The 20820-nt window shown below is 42.8% G+C and overlaps 1 protein-coding gene across 1 annotated transcript in view; it reads left to right on the top strand.

The window, feature by feature from the left end:
- vti1a (vesicle transport through interaction with t-SNAREs 1A) overlaps positions 1-20820 on the top strand; it is a 113254-nt gene that overhangs the window by 35052 nt on the left and 57382 nt on the right.

The following is a 20820-nucleotide window of genomic DNA, read 5'->3' as shown; positions in this document are numbered from 1 at the left end:
AAATAAAAACATATCACTTTCCTAAATAAACCATCTGAAAAAACACACACACGCGAACCCTTTTTCCCCCCCCTCATTATCAAGGGTTGTTTCAATCTTAAAATAGGAAAAATCTCATTGGGGTCTTAAATAGATTTAAACCAGTTAGCATATTTTTTTTCTTTTTTCTTCTTCCTGTCTTCCTTCCTGACAGTCACCACATTATTGAGGCACAGTGTATTCCTCAGAGAGATATCAAAGCTCATTCTTGAAGTATCAACCAGCTTTCTGTGGCTTCCGTTGTAGTTTTGAAAAAGTTTGTCAATTTACACTATAATCGCGGGGTGGCTGGCGTGCTCGACATCGACAGATTTAATAATTCAAGTCAAGGAAGGTTTGCACGCAGACCACCGGCTTTTGATGTTGCCTGGAACTTGCATTCACAAATGCATAAATACAATCTGCATCCTCTGCCTAAAAAAAAAAAAAAAAAACGTTGATTCAAACGTCTCGGGCTGATTCGAACGTTACTCGAGTTTCTCGACGGCGTCAAAAAATCCTGCGACAGCCGGCAGATTTTTCTTTTTTTTTCTTTTTTTTCTTTCAAATTCCACCCAGCCTGCGCTGTTTCACAGCGGCTGGTTTGGATGCTTTCGCCTCACAGCTTGGTTTGTGGCCGCGAGAAGTGGGCCGTGGCTTAACGGCGTTCAGCACTACCTCCTGGGCCCAGCGGTTTTCTCCCGCCGCCGCTCATGCCCCTTGACCCGGTGTCACCGCTGGCTCTCGCTATCCGCTGTGCGCGCAGCCCGCTAAGAACAATGCTCGTTTATCCTGCCCCGGTCCCACACACTTGGCTTGGTCCACACCAGCTGTGGGGTGTGTTTGTGGTTTGGTGGGGAAGCGTTGCCCCCGTGTCTTTAATCCGTGACCCCTTCTTTTACTCCGCTGTCGATACCAACCCTCCGCTCAGATGCACAACCTGAAATGGCAGTGTCCCCAGGTCAAATAGAGACTACATCTGCTCAAGGGACTATGGATACACGGGAAAGGTGCAGCACTCCGTCAAGGCTAATTGCTATTTGTGCAAAGTTATTCGATTCCAACAAGCACCAGCAGCACATGGTTTCTCCGTGGGGTTTGAAAGGGTTAAATATCTTAGATATCGTCTTATTTCTGACTATATAGTTGCCATCATTGTCCCACTGAGGGACGTCACAGCAGACGTCTTCAGAAAATTTTCGCATTTCGGCGCAGTTTTAACGAAAATTCAAACACGGGACACACAGGAATGGGATTTGGGATTCTTATTTTATTTTTCAAAAAGCGCCACATTGTTTACTTTTATAGCTCAAACAAAGGCACGATTTATTGTAGCCCCTTTCTCTTTTACAACAAGAAAACACAATACAATAAAATGAATATCCAAGCCCGTGCACCAGGCTTTATTTATCCACGCCGTGGAAATGTCATTGGCAATAGCTGAGGAGTAAGCTTTGTGTTTTTCGAATGCAAAGGTGTGGCGAGCAGAGCCATTAAACACGAATCATTAGAGTGTTAAGTGTTTCTCCAATCAGACACTCTCTAGTCATACTGCAAATACTTTTCTGGCCACAAGCCTCAGCTCTCCTCAAGACATCTAAGCCCTGCATTTTGCGAAGTAACAGTTTAGCATTGTTATTTTTGCAGTAATTCAAAGTTGCATTCTCCATCCACAATGACACGGTAGCCCTTAGGAACAGCAATTGACCAATGGGGGAAGTGGAACTAAAAGATATTTTATTTCAAAGAGATAGATCCTGAACAAAGAAATGGCGTCGAAACTCAGCTTTGCCCCCTTTTCTCTCCACCACCGACAATATATCTCTTAATGACCAGGAACAAAAAAGCCAGGATGCTTCTAGGTCACATTTAAGGGAGAAAAAAAAAGAGGACTCTTAGTTCTAAGAAAAGATGAATCTTGACACAGTACCATTTTATCATAGATATTTTAGCTTTTTTTTTCTCTCTCTTCTTCTTCTTCCATTCTCAATGTCTCCAGTGTATTTAGTGAAAACAAAGGCTTGCCAAAAGCAGTGAGAGCCCTCAGAGGGATGTGGAGGAGACTCTTTGGACATGCAGAGCTATTTACCACACGCACCCTCAAGAACCAGGGTTCTCTGTTTGTCTCATAAATAAAGTATAGAACTTCATTAGTGAAGAGCCATGACTTAAAAGCCAAGGCACAGTGACTCGCAGACACGGGGGCTAGCCCAGTTTAAAGAGGGCAGTAAATAAAGAGGGTGGGCTCCGCAGTTAGCCAATTTAAAGACATTTGAGTCAGGGGGCTCTCGGAATGCCCAAATGTGACGACTTGTCAAAAATGTGGAGACTCGTGTTCAATCGAAAGACACGCCAGACTCTCGTCCTCCACTGCAGTGAAGCTTTTGAATCATTGAGCATTGCTTGTTTAGAAACAGAAGTACCATGTTGGATAAGACACTGAAGATTCAGTGATTAGTTATTCCACCTTTCTCATTATATTTAATTCAGGGAAACATCTTGCATGCCTGACTTTGTACAAAGTCTTTTTCAATTTTCAACTTCTGGTTATTATATTATAACCAATAATTTTGGAGGGTTAAATTTGCTGAATAGAGCTGACCTGCAGCATCTGCTGAACCACTGTGAAAATTTGGTAATTTTAAAACTTTGATAGTGACGATGAACTTGAACCCAGCATTATGGCTTCATCATTGCAGCACTTATTTTTTTATTTGCCTGGAATAGCTGTTATCTGTTTGCATGATGTAGCTTCAATGCAAATCAGAATGAGTGGATTTAATTTTTGAAACATAAAGCAACTTTAATTGCACAACAGGCACCAGCTATTGCAAAACCATATCAGAGTGAGTATTTACGAATTGGAACCGTTCACTAAATCACCCGGCAAACGTGGAGCGAAGGTTCTTTGAACGTACATCCCCCCCCTTCATGTTCGTTCAGTTGACACAAATAACTCGGCGAAGCCGGCAAAATGAGCCACTGAAACAAAGACGGACGCAGACAAAAGCGTCGCTGCCCTGCATTTTAAAGGTGGCCGGCGAGAGGCTGAGAAGACGCCTTTTCGGCGAGCCGTCCGCCGTTGTTTAGGGGGGCCTTATAATCAATCCCGCAATATGAAAACAGCTCATTAGGGATTGATTTCAGCCCCGCTCAGATAAGCAGAGAGGGCCGGGGTACGGGGGGGGGGGCCCCCAGGGGCCCCAGCCCAGCCCAAAGTTCACGCTATGCCAGGTAGAGAGCAACACCACAGGCTATCAACTTTATTAGGATGGAGATAAGCTGATTAGACCTTGTCAATCAAAGGTGGCGGTGACTCAATCATGATCCGGGGGGGATTTTTTTCTTTTTTTTCCCCCCTTTTCTGTCTCTCCCCGTTTCTCTCGCTTCCCACTCTTACAATCTCCCTTCTCTTTTTTTTTTTTTTTTTTGTGATAAATCATTGAAGCGACCAACAAAGTAGCAGCCATCGCTGGGCTAAGCTAAAGCAGCCCTGCAGTTGTCACCAAGGCAGACGCGTGAGGACCCTGTGATGATGTGACGACTATATTAAAGAGTACATCAATTTGTTTTAGAGCAGTTTGATTTTTTCCCCTCTGCAGTGGTATTAAAAGCGAGGGGTGGGGGGGGGGGGTAAGAGAGGGGAGGGCGAGCGTGTCGGCATCGTCGAACGGGATTCCAGTGGCAGAGCAAGGGGCGCTGGGACGGCAAGAAATAAATAGATAAATGACAGAGTGATGGGAAATAAATAAATATGTTTTTTGTAAACATAAAAAAAAAAGCGAGAGAGGGGGAGAGAGAAAGAGAGAGAGAGAGAGAGAGAAAAAAAAATCTTCATGGCTCCCTTTTGAAGCAGAGAGTGGCTTTGAGTCTTGCTGAGAGTCCATGGGTGCTGGAGTGGCCCAGTAACACAGCACACGTTTGTCCCGACTCTCTATCTCTCCCCCTCCATCTTCGTCTCTCTCTTCCTCTGTTTCTCTCCCACCCGCTTTATTTCTCCCTGTTCCTTCTAAAGATCAGACTCGATGGTTCTTTTTGGTGCCGGGCCACCAAAGTGGCGCTCGCTCGGGCAAATCCATAAGCAAACACTTAACAAATGACATAATCAGTTTGCGAAAGCCACAAATAATGTGTCATGCAGACGCTATTATTGGCTCTCTACGGATTTCATTTAAAACATCGCTCTCGTGTAAAGTAATGGATTATATGTCTTGATGGCATTTTTAACTGTTTCGAGCTCCTACTGATTAAAACATCGAAAATAAATATTTTTATTGGTATTTATTTTTTCCAAACTCATATTTAAATCAACTTTATATGATTCACTTTCAATTGTATTTGACCTGCTAATGCACCATCATGAAATACTTAGATTTTTTTTTTTTAAAGTCAGAACATGAATGATTATTTCAGAAATAAACTCAATATATATGGAATGTAAATCTTTTTCTTATTAACATGTAGCTGAATCTTTCCTCTCTTCTTTTTCTTAGTTTATTCTCTCTGTTCTACAATGTAGCTTGAATATTTTAAGCATCTCTTTTTCTTTTTCTCTTTTTAAAAGGACAGTTTGCTAAAGTGGATTTCCTTGAGGTACAGCATAATAAATCACTTTTCTGTAGGCTGATACAATCGGCGTGTTGTATTGTGTTCAAAAAGAATATGAAGTTATTTGATAATTGTTTGATTAATGGAGCTGAGAGCTGAGACTTGAATATTTCTCAGCTTGAGTTCTCAGCTGAGGAGAAAGGGAGCCTTTAAAAAAAAAAAAAAAAAGGTTTTGAAGGGAGAAAATGCTTCACTACTTTTATTTAAAAAGAAAATTATTGAAAACACTGGCAGAAATTTCGCTTGAAACTACATTTTCTAAATATATATATATATATATCTATATGCTTCAACGCATAACATCATGCTCTCAGAAAATCTAGCCGTGGGTGAGCTGTTTATCGGTAAACCCCGGTGGATGAAAGGCGTAGCAATAATGATTTTTTTTCCCTCCTAATCGGACCTTGTCAGCAAGGCGTCTTATCGTGGAGAGGAAAATGACACCGATCCTATCGAAGAGCCTGGAGTCCGAGTCGGCGGCGTGTGTCCCCCCCCCCCACCACCACCACCACCCTCCCCCTCCCCCCCCCACAATCATGGCCGGCCGTGGCCCAGCCATATCTAGCGCCGCCACAAACGGCGAGCGACGCTTTTTTCATGTGGACTTCAAAAACCTTGCGAGTCATTAAAATTGCACCCACGTTCGGCAGCGGGGATCAGCCGCTCCGGAGCGAAAATGGGATGTGGGAAGAGGAGACTCGCTAAATGTGTTAATTCCATCCTCACATGTTTACGGCTTAATTTTAATCTGTTTGAGGGAGGAGGAGGGGTTGGAGGGACGATTGGAAAGGAGGGCGGGAGGGGCAATGAGAAAGCCTCGCACTGCAATAAATCGCCATTATCTTTGACACCCTAGGACTCAGCTGTTCCAGGGATTTAGGGGTCCACTGGCAACAGTGTATATCGCAGGGCATGAAAACACTGTTTACGCTTGAACTGCGGTAGCTAAGGTGCAATCACCAGTTTCAGGCCGCCCAGACAAAAGGTCTTGCGTGCACAATGGCCAGCGAGCATACGGACCCTCAATGGAAGAGCTGAACCAACAGACTCAAGTATGTGTTTGTGTGTGCGGCTCTTAAATATACGAGCTCGGGACAAGCCGGTATTTCAGTGTGCATCGACAGGTGTTGTCTTAAAACTCCAAATGTGGATCAAAACCGAGTAGAAACTCGGTTTGCGTCAATTTGGCGAGCAAAACTTTCAAGGAGAAGACAATTCCTAGACCAAACAAAGACGCTTCAGTTAAGCTCCAGTCCCGCCAACGACGGAAACCGACGACCGGCTTCCTCGTGTTCTTCTATTAGGCTTCCACAAAATGCTAACTAGCATTAATGAAATTGCGAGAAAATCTAATAATTAGACCTTTAGTCAGTTATTAGCTTCAACAAGCCTCTCCACATAATGAGACTCTTGGAAGTAATGATCTGACTAGAGAGCTCATCGGAGCTTTCCTGCTCAGTAAAACATGGGACGACATAGTTCGCTGAAATGTTGATTTTCCTGATTTAAAAAAACAACAAAAAAAAACCAAGTATATACCATCAAATAAAGTACAAACTTTTCAAAATCGATTTTTAACTATGTCATTGTAGTCAAACATGCTAACAAAATGGATCTTTGAAATCATTAATCAGCAAATGTCCACAAATATCTGAATGGAAGCAGCCATATTATGAATAGAATTGATTTTTGTTCAAGTCGAATTAACAAACCAAAAGTAAAAGACTAAAACAAGAACCCTTACTGGTAAATTGCGACAAGGAACTTGTAATGTCACCTTTTGTTATTTGGTCACACACTTCTTCTTCTTCTTCTTCTTCTTCACTGTATTTAATAAATAAAAAAACCACACAATTTCAGTAATGCATAGCGTCCTCAAGACCTTGAAAATTAAGTCGTTTTTTTTAACACGGTCTATAAATTGGTCTTTATTCTCGATCAACCCTCATCCAAATAATGTATTGATATAATCTAATCCTTATCTCAAGATACAAAACACCCTCCAGTTGCTCGATAGCAGTGTGCCACTATGTCTTAAAAGACTGCTTCGTCCCAACCTTAAATCAGATTTCTTTTTCTATTTTTAGGTTACAATAACAAAAAAAAAAAAGAGAAAGAAACCCCCCCCCCCCCTGCCTTCTTGCTCGCTGAAGAAAAAAGTGTAGCGTTGACCTCTGGCTGACACAGAGAAAAGCGAGGGAGCGAGAGGGGGGGGAGAGACGGAGAGAAAGAAAAGAACGACGGAGAGGGGAGAGCTGAGACAACAACTGTGAAGAGCCGCACAGGGTTAAAGAAAAACTGTTTCAGAAGGAAATGGGAGACAAAAGCGAGGACTCGGAGCCCCCATGGGCGCTTTAAAGAGCCGCTACATCTGAGCCGCTGAAATATTAAAAACGGAAAGGGAGGCCCCCTCAAAAAAAAAAGGAGTGAGGGAGAGATACATTTTTTTTTTTTTTTAAATAAAGCAAAGGAGTGGCTGTGAGTGAGAATTTATGCCACCTTATCACCTGAGGACTTATATCATAAAACATGAATTCAGTGATGAGAATGATGCGGTGAATGAAAAAAAAAAGGGGGATTGATGACATTTAAAAGTCCAAAACGAATAAAAAAAAAAGAAAATAAATAAATAAAGCGTAGACTTATCAGAGTGAGCGTGGCTGGGTTGCTGTATAGGAACAAGAGACGAGAGTTGTTGGGAAGGAGATAAACTAACATCCTCGTGGAATGTTTGAATCTTTTTCAGTTGTTTACCAATTCACACGCAAACACCCACAAAAAAAAAAAAAAACAAGAAAAAAAACCCTGGCTTCTCTTTGACCAGTAAACCTCCGTTACACATGTTCTCATTTACAGTTTAGTAAAGTGACAACCTCTCTTTTTAAAAAAGGAGGCAAGAGGTAAGCTACTACAAAGCACTTGTATCTTCACAGTGAGTCTTCTGTCAAGCTGGCAGACAGAAATGGGCAATGTTTTGATGCAGATTCAGCACTGTTTTAAGGGTGGAAAAATTAAGGGGAAGATAGTGCTATTACTTTTCCACCCCCCCAACCACATTCCTTTTTTTTTTGTTGTTGTTGCTTTGCTTCTACTTTGGTTAGTCGTTCAAAATAAAAAAAATTGCTGCTTTGAGCTACACACCTGTGATGTGCCTTCACTTCAGTTGTAATGCCCCTTTTTTTTTTTCTGTAGATTTACATTGAACACAACATTACAGCGCGATTTATTTTTGTTTAGATTAATCGAACAATTTGGATTATGTCACAATTAAACAGGTTGATCACAGATCGTTTTAAAAGATAAAGACTCCTTGATTGCGTTGATGTGTGCGGGAGCCGGCGTGGAACTCCATGGCTGTCAGTCCTTAGAAACTTTGTCAAAGCAGGCGCTGTATACCTCGAACTGACCCCGGTGGCACTAGATTGAACTGACGATTTCAAACGACAAACCTTTTAGGGGGGGGAGGGAGGGAAAAAAAAACCCACAAAAAAAGAAAGAAGAAGAAGAAATAAGTTCCTAACAGCAGCTTCCTACCCAGCTGACTGCTGATGCCATTGCAGTGTGAGTCGTTTTGCCATCATTCATTTGCTGTACAGCCACTTAAAAAGTAGAGTGAGCAAAATTCAGTGAGACCTGTGCTTTGCTGAAACAGCTCAGTATATAGAATAATTCATGTGCATTTTTCTCTATTGAAATAATAGTGTATTACCCACAATACTGATTTTTTTCCTCTTCAGTTAACAAAATGATATATTTTTCAGTTTTCGACAAACAGAAGTCACTTCAGGTTTCTCCCAAATTTATTGCACATTTTGTATTTGATTTTAACATTTCCTTTTAAAATAAATTCCTCATTTTGCCTATTTAAACATTCATTGATCAATTTATTATCGCTGCAAAAAAATGACTAATGCTTAATCGCTTTATCTTTTTAATATGTATCCCTCTTATACTAGTGTTTAGAGTGAAGATTGAAAACAAAACTGGAATAAACTCTGTATTTCTAAAAGATTTCTAGAGAATTCCTGTGTTTGCTAAAGGATTTAGAATCATCTTGTGCACCAGTCTCGTCTCTTTACACAGCGATGGTCACTGTCGGTGAATTGAGTACTTCTAATACATTCACTATTTTACTGCTTGCTAAATAAAAAAAAAAAACAAGTAAACGGTGGATTATTCCAGTGGAACGCTTCCTCGGTGAAGGTCTGTGAGGCGACCGCCCAACGACGACGACGACGCTGACGCTGAGAAAGGCATGTAAGCTCGGTGCTTTGTTGTCAGCGTCATTTAGTGAAATGCACCGCGTGTCACTTCTCGTGTCGTCGCACAGATGTTTGTCAGCACCCTCGATCGAGACCCTGTAGCATCCTTACTGGAAACTACTAAAGTGGCACATTTTGCACTACAATCAACAATTGCTCACAGTCTTCGATTTAAAGGATTTGGTCTGAATGTTAAAAAAATAAAAAGTACAACTGCTCATGATCCCTGCTACAGTGTTTTGCTCTCGCCTTGAGGAAAACTATTTGATGGCGTGTTTGAAAACAGTATAGGGCTAAATGCAGTCATTAGCTTGTTAATAATATGCATCTACTATAGACATTCCCGGAGCTCGCCTCCCTGCAAGACACACAATTATGCTGTACAAACACAGTGAAGCACATTAGCGCTCTCCGTCTGTCCGTGCTCTTTTTTTTTTTTTTTTTTGTGTGTGTGTGTTTTGTTTTGTTTTTGTTGTTGCTCCGTGGCAGCCCCAAGAAGCACACCTCCCCTCCCCTGTCAAAGGAGCTTCCTCCTTGGCTGTCCTGTGCCCATCAGACAGGGCGCCCGCCCGTTTAAGACACCCGGGGAACATGAAACGGAGCCGGGCCGAGATGTCAGCTGGTTGCCCCATCTGCCAGTCAGTGGGACGGTAAAGCTTTTGTCCTGGGGGGTAACCTTAGGAGTCGCTCTGTGTGCCGCTCAAGCGTGTTTGGTGCGCGTGCACACGCTTGCTTTTTTTTGGGGGGGGGGGACAGGGGAGAGACTCTCGCCTCACAGTTTTGAGCGACGCCGAGCCACAAAGAACATGCTGACATTGTTCTTTTGGCTCACGTGCGACTTGACATTTTGACCAAAAATTACAAAAAAAAACAAAAAACAATTGGGGCTCTCTTGTTGTCTGATCAGGGCAAATTAGCCGCCGTGTTTGTCACAACACTTTTTGAATGACAGGCATTTCGTGGGGAATAAAATGTGTAGGTCTCACAGAATTGTCCTCGGCTGGATTGAAGTTAATTGGTCTCATTTCAGATCTGCTCACTTCTTATGGAACACAGTTGGTGGAGGACTCGTCGGAATTTTAAATTGCCTGGAACTTGTCTCTATCCTCTCCCCCCCACCCTGCTAAATAACATAACCTTGACAGTACAAACAGTTTGACTCCCATATAAATGAACCAGGGTACCGGCTGGGAGCTGTCCGGCTGCTTGGAGTCGAAGCACAGCTCCACTCATGCATTCTCTCGTTTGGTAGATAGGCCGCGCCCTTGAGCTGCTGTAGGAGGGGAGGCGCCACTTGTTTCTCGCTCTCAGTAAGAAGGTGCTGAAAGGGGGCCTCTGCATGCACGGATGCACACACATAATCCTTTGGACGGGTCTGTGTGCGCCCGAGAGTTCCTAAAAAGAAAACGTATGCAGACAGCGAGAACTTATTTATTTACCGCCGAGTTATGCTTTTGTAGTTGTGGCTGTCAAGGATATCAGCACGAGTTAATATGTGTGCGTTTTTTTTTTTTTTGTGTGTGTGTGCGTGCGAGTCTGCACGCGTGTGCGTCTTGTAAGTCGTGTGTGCAGGTTGCAACGTGCTCTGCACCCCCAGTCGTTGTTTTTTTTTTTTTTTTTTTAAGGCTGGGGATAAAAATCCGATTCATAGAAACAAAGTCTTCCTGATCGTCTCCAGTCAACTTTGACTGTTGACTGCCACGTTAAAGAGCGGCGCCTAAGTGGTCTACACCGTCCCCGTGTTCACATCAGTCGGTCGCACCGCATGATGTATGTAGCGCCAGTCCTGAAGGGCTGATGTATGCACAGCTCTGCACCGGCAAGTCCTCCCTGAGCACATCTATGATCTTGGGTTACTCAATCATCAATCAAGGCCAACTGCAGCGTACTGTACCGTCGCCCATCTTTTAAAGCACAGTTGTGAAGGACTGGCTAAGATGGCCTAAGGGACACCTTCCTTGGTCTGGCCTCTCTGAGGTTTGATGTGCGTCGTTACGACTACACACAGACCAGAGTTGGTGCATTGATGTAGACTTTTTTTAATGTTTGGTAAAGGCCATCACATAGTCACAATTTTTTTTTTTTTTTTAACCTAATGTAGGTTTTTGGCAATTGTTTTATACATAAATGCCATTTTGTTGCTTTATTTAACTTCCAATGAACAAATTACATTTATTGAGTCATGATCTGTGTAATAGTTCAGGTCTATTATTTCATAATTTCTCAGTAATGTATGAATACGATTAAAAAAACAACAACAAATATTTGTTTTAAATAAGATCTCATAGTTACTGTGCTATTATAGCCTTCCTCATTATTCAGCTGGTTGTTGTTATGAGAAATCAGCAGGCAAAACATTTTTTTTCGCAGCGAATGCCCCAATCAAACGTATAATTTACCTCCTCCAGAATGAGCTTACCTGCAAAATGTAGAGCTTAAATTTCAGACAATATGGGCAGAGTGAGCAGACAAAGAAGGCACTGCAAGATAACACTGCCAGAGAATCAAAAAGAAATATACAGTACATTCACTTTCTCCACAAAGCTACTCTGAATTCATTATATGTTCCAGAATGGACATTCAGAACCATACGATATTTCAGTGATAGAGTTGCTTGCCAATTTCCCTGCACGCTTGAAGTGAGGTATTGTGCCGTTTTAATGAGCTGTTTAGACTAGTGGCCGGTCGCATTTGGGCTTTAACAACCAGCTCATTGAATAATTGTTATTGCCTCCTAAAGGCCAGATGTATAGAATTTATGCAAATATTGAGCAAAGTGAAAATGTGTGTATGTGTGTGTGTGTGTGTGTGTGTGTGTGTGTGTGTCTTGGAATAATTGTATTCCAGATGTCCTTTCATGTAAAACACACACACACACACACACACACACACACACACACACACACACACACACACACACACACACACACACACACACACACACACACACACACACACACACACACACACACACACACACACACACACACACACACACACACACACACAGAGTCACAGTGAAAGGACAGAACAGATGATGTGATGATGATTAGGATCTTTAGCATATGGTGTGCGTGTGTGTCTCTCTCTCTCTCTCTTTTTTTTTTTTTTTTTTTTTTTTTACATTTCTGTTCCCTCAGTCTTCAGTGACAGGTTCACCCATGTCTCCTGGGAAGGCTTTCACTCCCAATTTAGACGCAACCGTCGTCAAGTGACAGCAATGGCTCCGGCACCCTACCTTTGCAGCATGACTACAGTTAACTTAACAAGTCTCGATGTGTGAGCTCCATCTTTGATGTAATTGATATGAGTGGCTTGAGCCTCCCGTCTTACAAGGAAGTTGAAATTTTTTTTGGTCGATCTGTCAAGATGATCTTCAGAGGGATGCAGGTCACTTCCATCAAATTTTGAACAAACCCCCCCCCCCAAAAAAAAAACACCCAAACCTCATAATGCATCTTCTTATTTAAGCTTCAATGTCCATGATAATGAAAAAAAAGTTTCTTTCGCCTCTCTGCCTCAGCTGCAATTAAGTAGTTCAATGAAGCTCAGGTACATAGTCACCAGGATGTGCATGTGTGACCGAACAGCAGCAGCAGCAGCAGCACGGCGTTGGAATCCATCTGCACAAACCTTGTTTTACAGTGATCATAAATGTCAACGGCAGAAAGGAAAAAATCAAAGAGCCCTCTGATATAAAACTGTTACGAAGGTGGTCATTCTACAAGCGAACCGTGTATTGCGCAGTGTTTAATGTCTACGTTGGACCTTTCGTGGGCCGCGCTCAAGTGGGAAATGTGTGCATTTTTTTTTTTTGTTGGGGTTTTTTTGTTGATGAGATTCAAGTACAGTGTATCTATTGTTCGTGCTTGCCTTTGATGTTTTTACTGCCTCTGCAACACCTTAAGCTTGGATGTTACATCTGTTTTAGAAAAAAAAAAGGAAAGAAAAAGTCAGGAGCCACTTTGCTGCAGGAAAATGAGCACATCAGTGCCATATACCAAAACAAAAGAAGTCTGAGAAAAAAAAATAAAAAACTAGTTTTGCGACATGGAAACATCCTCATAGCGAATGTGGTTCCTCAGAGTGTTCTATAAGGGGATTTTTTTTCGCCAACTGTAACATGACTGACACTGTCCACCCAACACAAGGGTCCTCAAACCTGAAGTCGGTGAGACGTAAGCGTACATTTCATCTGGCGTGTGCTTGTACGTTCAAGGCGGGAAGTTGTGCCGAGTTGAGGAGGGCACGCGTCTTGAGCCACCTGGATTTATTTGGGCCAAACAAGAAGGGCCCGTGTCTGTCTGGGCCCCTCTTCTGTCCGCATCGGGGCCTCAGAGCCACGAACAGAAGGTGCCTCCTCACAACTCACACCTGAGCTCCTCCCAGGCTGGGACCTCTCTCTCTCTCTCCCTCTCTCTCTCTCCCTCTCTCTCTCTCTCTCTCTCTCTCTCTCTCTCTCTCTCTCTCTCTCTCTCTCTCTCTCTCACTTCTCTCTCAGGCCATGGCCTGGCCTACTTTTGTACCTCTCTCACTCTGGACCCTTTGATGTCGACTGTGTTGGCCTTTTCCACAGATCGTGGGCACGGTTGCAAAATGGCCCATTTGCTCCGTCCTCAGTCTGTTTACGAATATACATTTCACAAACGGTGAGATGTAGTTAATGGTCTACAAAGACAAGCGCGCTCTCATGTATCCGCTGTGCTCATCACACTAAACGACGCTAAGGTTCGCAGTTGAAACCACTCTTCCATTTACTTGATACTCTTGTTTCTTTTTCAGACACGGAAAGTTTGCTTTGCTTTTTTTTTTTTTGGTTGTTGTTTTTTTTTTTTTTTCTCCTCCTCCCCACAAATCTCTCTGCTCGGTTCCTGGAAAAGAAGCTTTCTTTTTCTTTTTTTTTTTTTTTTCATGGCGGAAATGTGTTTGCTTGTCTGTTAGCATCTTTTTTTCATTTAGTCTTGAAGTGACAGGGTGTGAAGCTGGGTAGGCGTGTGCATCTCAGAAGTCAAAAGCACAAACACTAACAAGACATCAAGTTGGCTGCTTTATTTATTTATTTATTTATTTTTTATGAGGTGAAATCAACTCAAACTCCACAAGAGTCATATTGTTCTGGTCAGTTTGGCTTTAAATCAGACAGTTTTACCACGTGGCATCAAAATACGCTAAGAGAGTTCACAGAATCACAGAGGAGGGGGAAAGAAAGAAATCCCGTCGTCTTTAGCTGCAGAAAACCATTCAGTGTTCTCATAGGCTTTATTTTCAGGACCTACATTTGTTGCTTTAATCAAATACTTATTGGTGAATTCATTTTATCCCAAATATTTCTTGACAGTAAACTTCATTCGCTTTTGAATGATCACATTGGAACTAGAACGAGACGCCTGTGGAGAGGTTTTTTTTATAAAATTACCACCCAAAAAAAGTATTATCCTTCTGCAATAGTTCGGAGTTGCAAAGTGCTTCACAAAGGATCATCAAAAGGAAAACTACCTGCTAACATGAATGCCCACATAAAAAAACAGACATACATGCAAATATGGAACATTCGATGTAATCAATATGTTCCTGAAATGATTGATCATTTTGGCTGAAACACAACTAACTGTAAAGCATTGAGGAGTTCACCACCATGTGTTGCTGTCGCAACACACATTGTTTGTTGTTTTGTACCCCGACTTTGTCTCCGTTGATTTTCCACGTTAAAACACTAATGGTCATTGACTTGCATTCTGTTATACGAGACTCCCTCGCTTCACTTCTTAGCAGCAATTGGCAGCAGTTGTATCTTAATATTTCCGTGTTCTTTGGGGGAATGGGGTACAAAATAGACACTATTCTTAAAAAAAAGATAACCATAGAATATATGAAGTACCTAATTGTAAAGTAGCATTTACAAAAAAAAAAAAAAGTTTTCTACTTCAATCTGACTTAGTGTTGTTAGTCATCAACAGAGATGTTTCACTTAAACTCCAGCTGGTCTAATAGGTGGTCCAGCATTGTGAGCGGTGGCATGAGAGCCCAGAGATTTAATGAGACATGGTGGACGGCTCCGATTTAGTGCTATCGTGTGAATGTGGCACCCTCGCACTGCAGTTCTGTGGTAATTGAGCACTGGGCACTTGCGTACAGTCATAGAGGCTAAAACGAGCGTCTGGAAGGTTGAAATTGATTTGTCCTAAACGTTCGAGGTCACCGTTCAATTATTATCATCCACCTTCCATGTTAATGTCTGCTGCAGAGATGTTTTTGGGTTCGGTCGATACGGAAAAGTTTTTGCGAAGCCGGCGCGCTATGCGTTAACAATAAGGCACAGTCTCACTGCAGTGCATGTGTGTTCCCTGATATGAGCCAGTGGGAGAGGCCGCCTGTCCTCTATCAGGCTAATGGTACGATTGTCTATTCTTCAAGATGTCCGAGACTGTAATTAGTAGATTGCTTTGAGCGCCGGCTCGCCCAGGGCAATGGGAGGGAGTGAAGGGAGCAACAAGATGAGGGAGGCTCGGGAAGAAAAGCGCCGCCCGTCTTATAGTCCTGATGGAGGTTATATTTTCTGTGACAACTGGACCAGAGTAATCAAAATGTGTTAATAATCCCTTCAAAGAGTCTGGCGGCACATCAGTGGAGAGCCTGTGTGAACGCCAACCCCCCCCACCCACCACCAGACCTTAGTTCTGTCTGGCCCACCCTCGCTGACCCTCCCATCTTCTCTTTGGTCCTCTGCTGTTCTCTCCTCATCACCTTTTACACTTCATCTTACCTGTCATGGTAAAACCAAGGTTTCTTGTTGGCTGCCTTGACAATCTTACACATATCAGATTGACTCTTCCCATTTTCAAGACGCTCACAATAGTCAAGTTGATGTGTCGCGAACCTGGAGTTTGGCGAGGTTGCAGTGGCGCCCAGGACCAGAAGAGGGCATCGGCCTGAGTTTTGGAAGTCGGTGTCTTGGCCCCCCTGCTGCTCGAGTCGACCCCCCCTGGGATGATTCCAGGTCAGACTGTATAGGTTCCAATAAGTTCTATCTTTTGTTTGAGGATTAACTCAAAGGTCAAAGTTCACAGAGCTGGCCAGATGGGGTCTCTGGTGCTAAATATCCATACCTTCCGCTCCTAAAAGGAGGTTGAGCATCAGGATCAATGGACTCAATCGATGGGCATAGTGGTGGAAGTAATGCTAGCAAAAAGTTTGATTGCATGCATATTGATCAGACGGAGGCTAAGAAGCTGTAAGGCTATCGATTGGATTTTGTTTTGCCCTGTTTTAGCTCATTTTATTTATATGAAAATACACACAAAGGCATGAACCCACAAACATCTGAATAAGTACTGGCCAGTGAAATAGTATGCTGAAAAGAATGACACGTTATTAAAGACTAATATTACTGAATTAGCTTTGTATAGTGCTCAAATCTTAATCTGTTGATAGCATACATTTTTTTGGAAGTATTTTAATTTGAGAGTTTGTAAATTTTTCGAAACATTTCTGCGGTTTTCAGATGCTTCATTCAATAGGAACGTTCTCTTTTATCGAAACGAACCTGTTTGTATGTTTATTTTGAACATTAAATGTATTTCTTTACACCCAATTTCTTTTCTGATCTTTAAAAAAAAAGTGTTAAACAAACACAGAAACCAAAGTACTTCCCCATAATGTCAATGGCCCAAGAGTGTTTTTTTTGTCCTTCAGTTTGAAACAGAAGAACCGGATTATTGTTGCATATTAAACCTTTCTAGCCTTGACTGAGAGTTTAAATAGAAGTTTGATTTAATATGATCACTTATTTTGAAGTACATTTCCCAAAATATTATAGATATTTTACTTAAGCTATAAACATATTTCACATTTCATATTGGCCTTATTAGGTATGCATGTTTTTTCTTTTTTCTTTTTTTTACATTCATGTTAACTGATGTCTTTGCCAATTAGAGAAACTCTGCCTCATTTGGTAGTCTAGTCTGAGGCTGCGTGTCAGGATGAGTTTGAGGCATTAAAAAATGCATGGGGTCCGGGTGAGGAGCCCGAGCCCCCGCGTGACCTGGAAGCAGTTTGTGTGGCGTCTCAGGAGAGGCCGTGTCCAGTGCGGGGCAGGAGAAGGGACAGCGCTTAATAATAGAGCCGCGGCATCAAAGGCTGTAGACTGACATGGCATACACCACGAAATACCATGTGTGCTTTTCAGTGTGTGTCAAGTTTTTTTTTTTTTTTTTCCCTGTCTGTCTAAGTTCGAGGGCTTTTGTGCAGATGTATCACACTTATAATAGTACGTGCAGTTATATAGGCATTCTACCTTTTGTGTAAGGACTTGGCACGCATGCGGGATATATATACGTATGCATTTTAAAAGTGTGTGTCTGTGTGTGCATGCACGTTCACAATAGGGGCCTCACTAGGTGGTGTGGCTCCCTGGGAAGGCTGGCGTAGCTGCGAGCGCTAGAGGACTCATTGACTTTCTAATGATTAGTGGTCAGGCCCCCAGCCCGTGCTAGTACCAGGGGTTTGGCCGAGCCGCCGCTGCTCGCCCGTGGCCACAGCCGCGCACCACTATCGACTCACCCCTAGCCCCCTCTCTCTTTGGCCTGCTGGCGATGTGTCAAAACCCATTAGCACGGAGTTCCGCAACTATAGAGAGGGATCATTTTAGGTTTATCTGTCTTGCTCTCCTCTTTATTTCTCCATCGCCATCACATCTCTCTCTCTCTCTCTCTCTCTCTCCCTCTCTCTCTCTCTCCTCATTTGTTCTTTCTCCATCTCCTCATCCTCCTCCGCCCTGCTAAAATGAAGGGAGAAACACAGAGAAAAAGGAGTAACCTTTGACTAGAGTTGTTCCAGTTGTGGTATGTATGGCTGCGTATTGATCTGCATTGGCTTTAGGAACTATAGAGAAGAGAGTCAGTGAGTTGCCGCTGCTTTCAAGTCCCACACATATTTTTTTTTTTTTTTCTCTCTTTTTCTGGGGAAAGACAAGGAAGTTTCAGATGCACGTTGACCTCCTTAGGTCTCATATGCTATGGAGATTTGTTTAGAGAAAGAGGTGGGGTGTAGTAACATGTATATATGTGAGAAATAAGTTCACGGGTGTGTGATCCAATATGTAATCTTCTATCATGTTAATTTCCGCTCTGTGTGTATCTTTGAGTGTGCTTGAGAGAAGACAGGAAATGTGTGTTTTTTTTGTACTCCGTTGTATTATGTATTATGTATAGTGCATCTTTCTGCTCTTCTTGTCGAGTTTGACCTCTTGACACACTTGGTTGGTTCTTTCAAGTTATTGACCGACGCAGCCAGTTTATCCGGATAACTATTTTCGTAGTGTGGAACTTCTTTATTTTTGAAAAGCCAAGCGATGGTTTGAATTAGAATAGATCTACACATGCACAGGTTTTTTTTTTTTTTTTTTCGTTTTTTTTTTTTCTTAACACACACAGCTCAGCGAGACATCCTTCCAACCAAGCACTTCTTTTTCTGATAAGCTCAATATCCCAAGAGGAAAGTGCCTGTCAAAGACTTTGTCCAAACAACAAGAAATCTGTGCAAAAAAAAAAAAAGGGAACAAAAAAAAAAAAACACATACTTTTCCATCACTGTTCATCAATCCATCTAGTTGTGGATTCATTATTTATTTATGGGACTTTGGGGCGCGTTATTTGAATAATGCGGGGTATGACGAAGGGGGAGCTGTATGAAAACAACAAGATGACAACCACACCAAAACCACCCGAGGGCACATGCCAACACATCGCATCAGTGTCATCCTTTCTCACTTTGCCCCCGTGGGCTCGGTGCTCTGCAGGTAGCCATACACACACACACACACACACACACTCACACACGTGCATGCACACAAATATATGTGCACGTTCAGCCTTATCGCATCCTATTCTAAAACGTACACAAAACCAAATACCAAATATCCTTTCTTGAAAAACCTGCGTGACGACAGTCACGAGTTTTCTGATAGACAAATATAGACTATTGACTCCACAACTTTTTGTCTAATACACACACCCACACACAAGTATGAGCGCATGTGTGTGTGTGTGTGTGCGCACCACGCCCTCAGGCTCTGGAGACGGCAGCAGTGGCATCGGCGGTCTGATAGATGGATCCTGTCTCCTTGTGATCTCCTCTTGTCAGACAAGCGTCACACAAAGCCCAAACACAAATCAAAAGCACAGGTATGGGGCACATGTCAGTTTGATAGGACCTCGCCGTTGCCTCCACATCCATCAGCGGTTAAGACGCCCATCCACCGACTCGGAATTGAGGGTGTTAGCGCGCGCCTGTCATAGCATTTGGACCATTGATGTGTCTGGTTTGCCGACTAATGGGTTGAAGAGTTGTGTTTGGTTCACGCTGTTAGTTTTGTTATCTCGAGTTTTGTTGTCCAATTACAAGCCGACCTGGGGGATTAGTGGCACATTTAGCAGCGCCGCGCTTCCATACTGGACAGTACGCTGTAGCACTAAGGCACGCTTACTCCAGAATTGGGATTTTTAAAAAAAAATCCAGATGTATTAAATCTTGTGGAACATAATCGTAGGGATGTTAAGGTAAATGACAAAGCTTGAGCCACCTCCCCCCCCTGCTGTGACCACCACCAGCCCCGTCCCTCAGATCCTGCCGTAACTTTCTTCTCTACTTTTGAACGCGTTTCCAGTGCCGAGCTCCTACCGTTGTCACCTGAACGCTCACGGGCACATCAGAAAGGCAGCCGACTTGTCCAACAGCACAGCACAGCGCCTTGCCGTCTCCCTCTTACTCGCCCAGACAGGAACAGCCCAAACTAGACCACAACAAAAAAAAAAACGCGGCAGAACCCTACCTTTTGTTTACTACTCTCAAAGGTGGATCACGGACCAGGCCTGGTAAGGGATTGTGACAGAGGTGATGTCTAAATTAATCATTCATGCTCTTTCACATGGGCTACAGTAACGGCCCTGAAATATTAATGACAGCTGCAGAATAAATTTGATTCCCTTTTCTCTCTGATTATAATCCACAGGCGCGCTCACACACACATGTTTATTTATGCCCTGGAGATGAGGTAGCGGGTCACTATCAGGAGTTTGTCTGCACACATAGACACACACACACACACACACACACACACACAGACACCTTCTTTCTCCCACTTGCCACTTACACTTGTGTACCACCTCATTGTTTTGGAATATGTACATATTTTTCACATGTGGTGGGCGAGTGGGCTATACATTATACATTATATGCTTGTATCGTCTAGGTATGATATACTGTATGAATACTGCACAGCTGGCAGCCAGGTTTTTTTTTTGGTTTTGTTTGTTTGTTATTCTAATTTGCGAGGGGCTTTTTTTTTTTATTCATACTTTTTTTTTTTTTGGAGAGCACGACCTGAGTGGAGAAGAGAGGGCGCAGGATGTATTATAGTGTTCCCATCTCTGGGTGGAATTCCTGTTTTTTGGGGTAATCTGACTTGCAAACCAGGACACGCCTCCGTTCAGGTCGTGCCACTTTTGAGATTTTCACAACTTGACTATTCCAGCCTCCTTCAACAATGTCAGCTTCTCGGCTATGAAACAACTCTCAGCAAGTGCTTTAAGCAATTTCGGGTGTCTTGTCAAGTCATAAATGCGTCGAGATGTTCAATATGTGACATAACTTTAGAATAAAGTGGTGCTGCAAGTTTTCTAAGTAGTGTAGCTAAAAGTCTGCAATCAAAATAAGCCACTCCGTGGCTGCGACCACTTGACAACTCTGCAGCAGGGTGACAGTTGTCTGTCACAAAATGTCTTCGGATTTTGTTGTTTTTTTTTTTTATTTCCCCCCCCACAATCCCAGACATCATTGCCGTAAACCTAACTCACAGCAACATGAACTGCGCTCGGTGCACAGATAACTATCAGCTGTTTATGTCTCAACATGTCAGTGGAGATTTCTGTCTTCT

The sequence above is a fragment of the Blennius ocellaris genome (assembly GCF_963422515.1).
Source record: "Blennius ocellaris genome assembly, chromosome: 21".
Lineage (NCBI taxonomy): Eukaryota > Metazoa > Chordata > Actinopteri > Blenniiformes > Blenniidae > Blennius > Blennius ocellaris.
The sequence above is the reverse complement of the archived record's forward strand: the minus strand, read 5'-3'. Positions and strand labels throughout refer to the sequence as shown.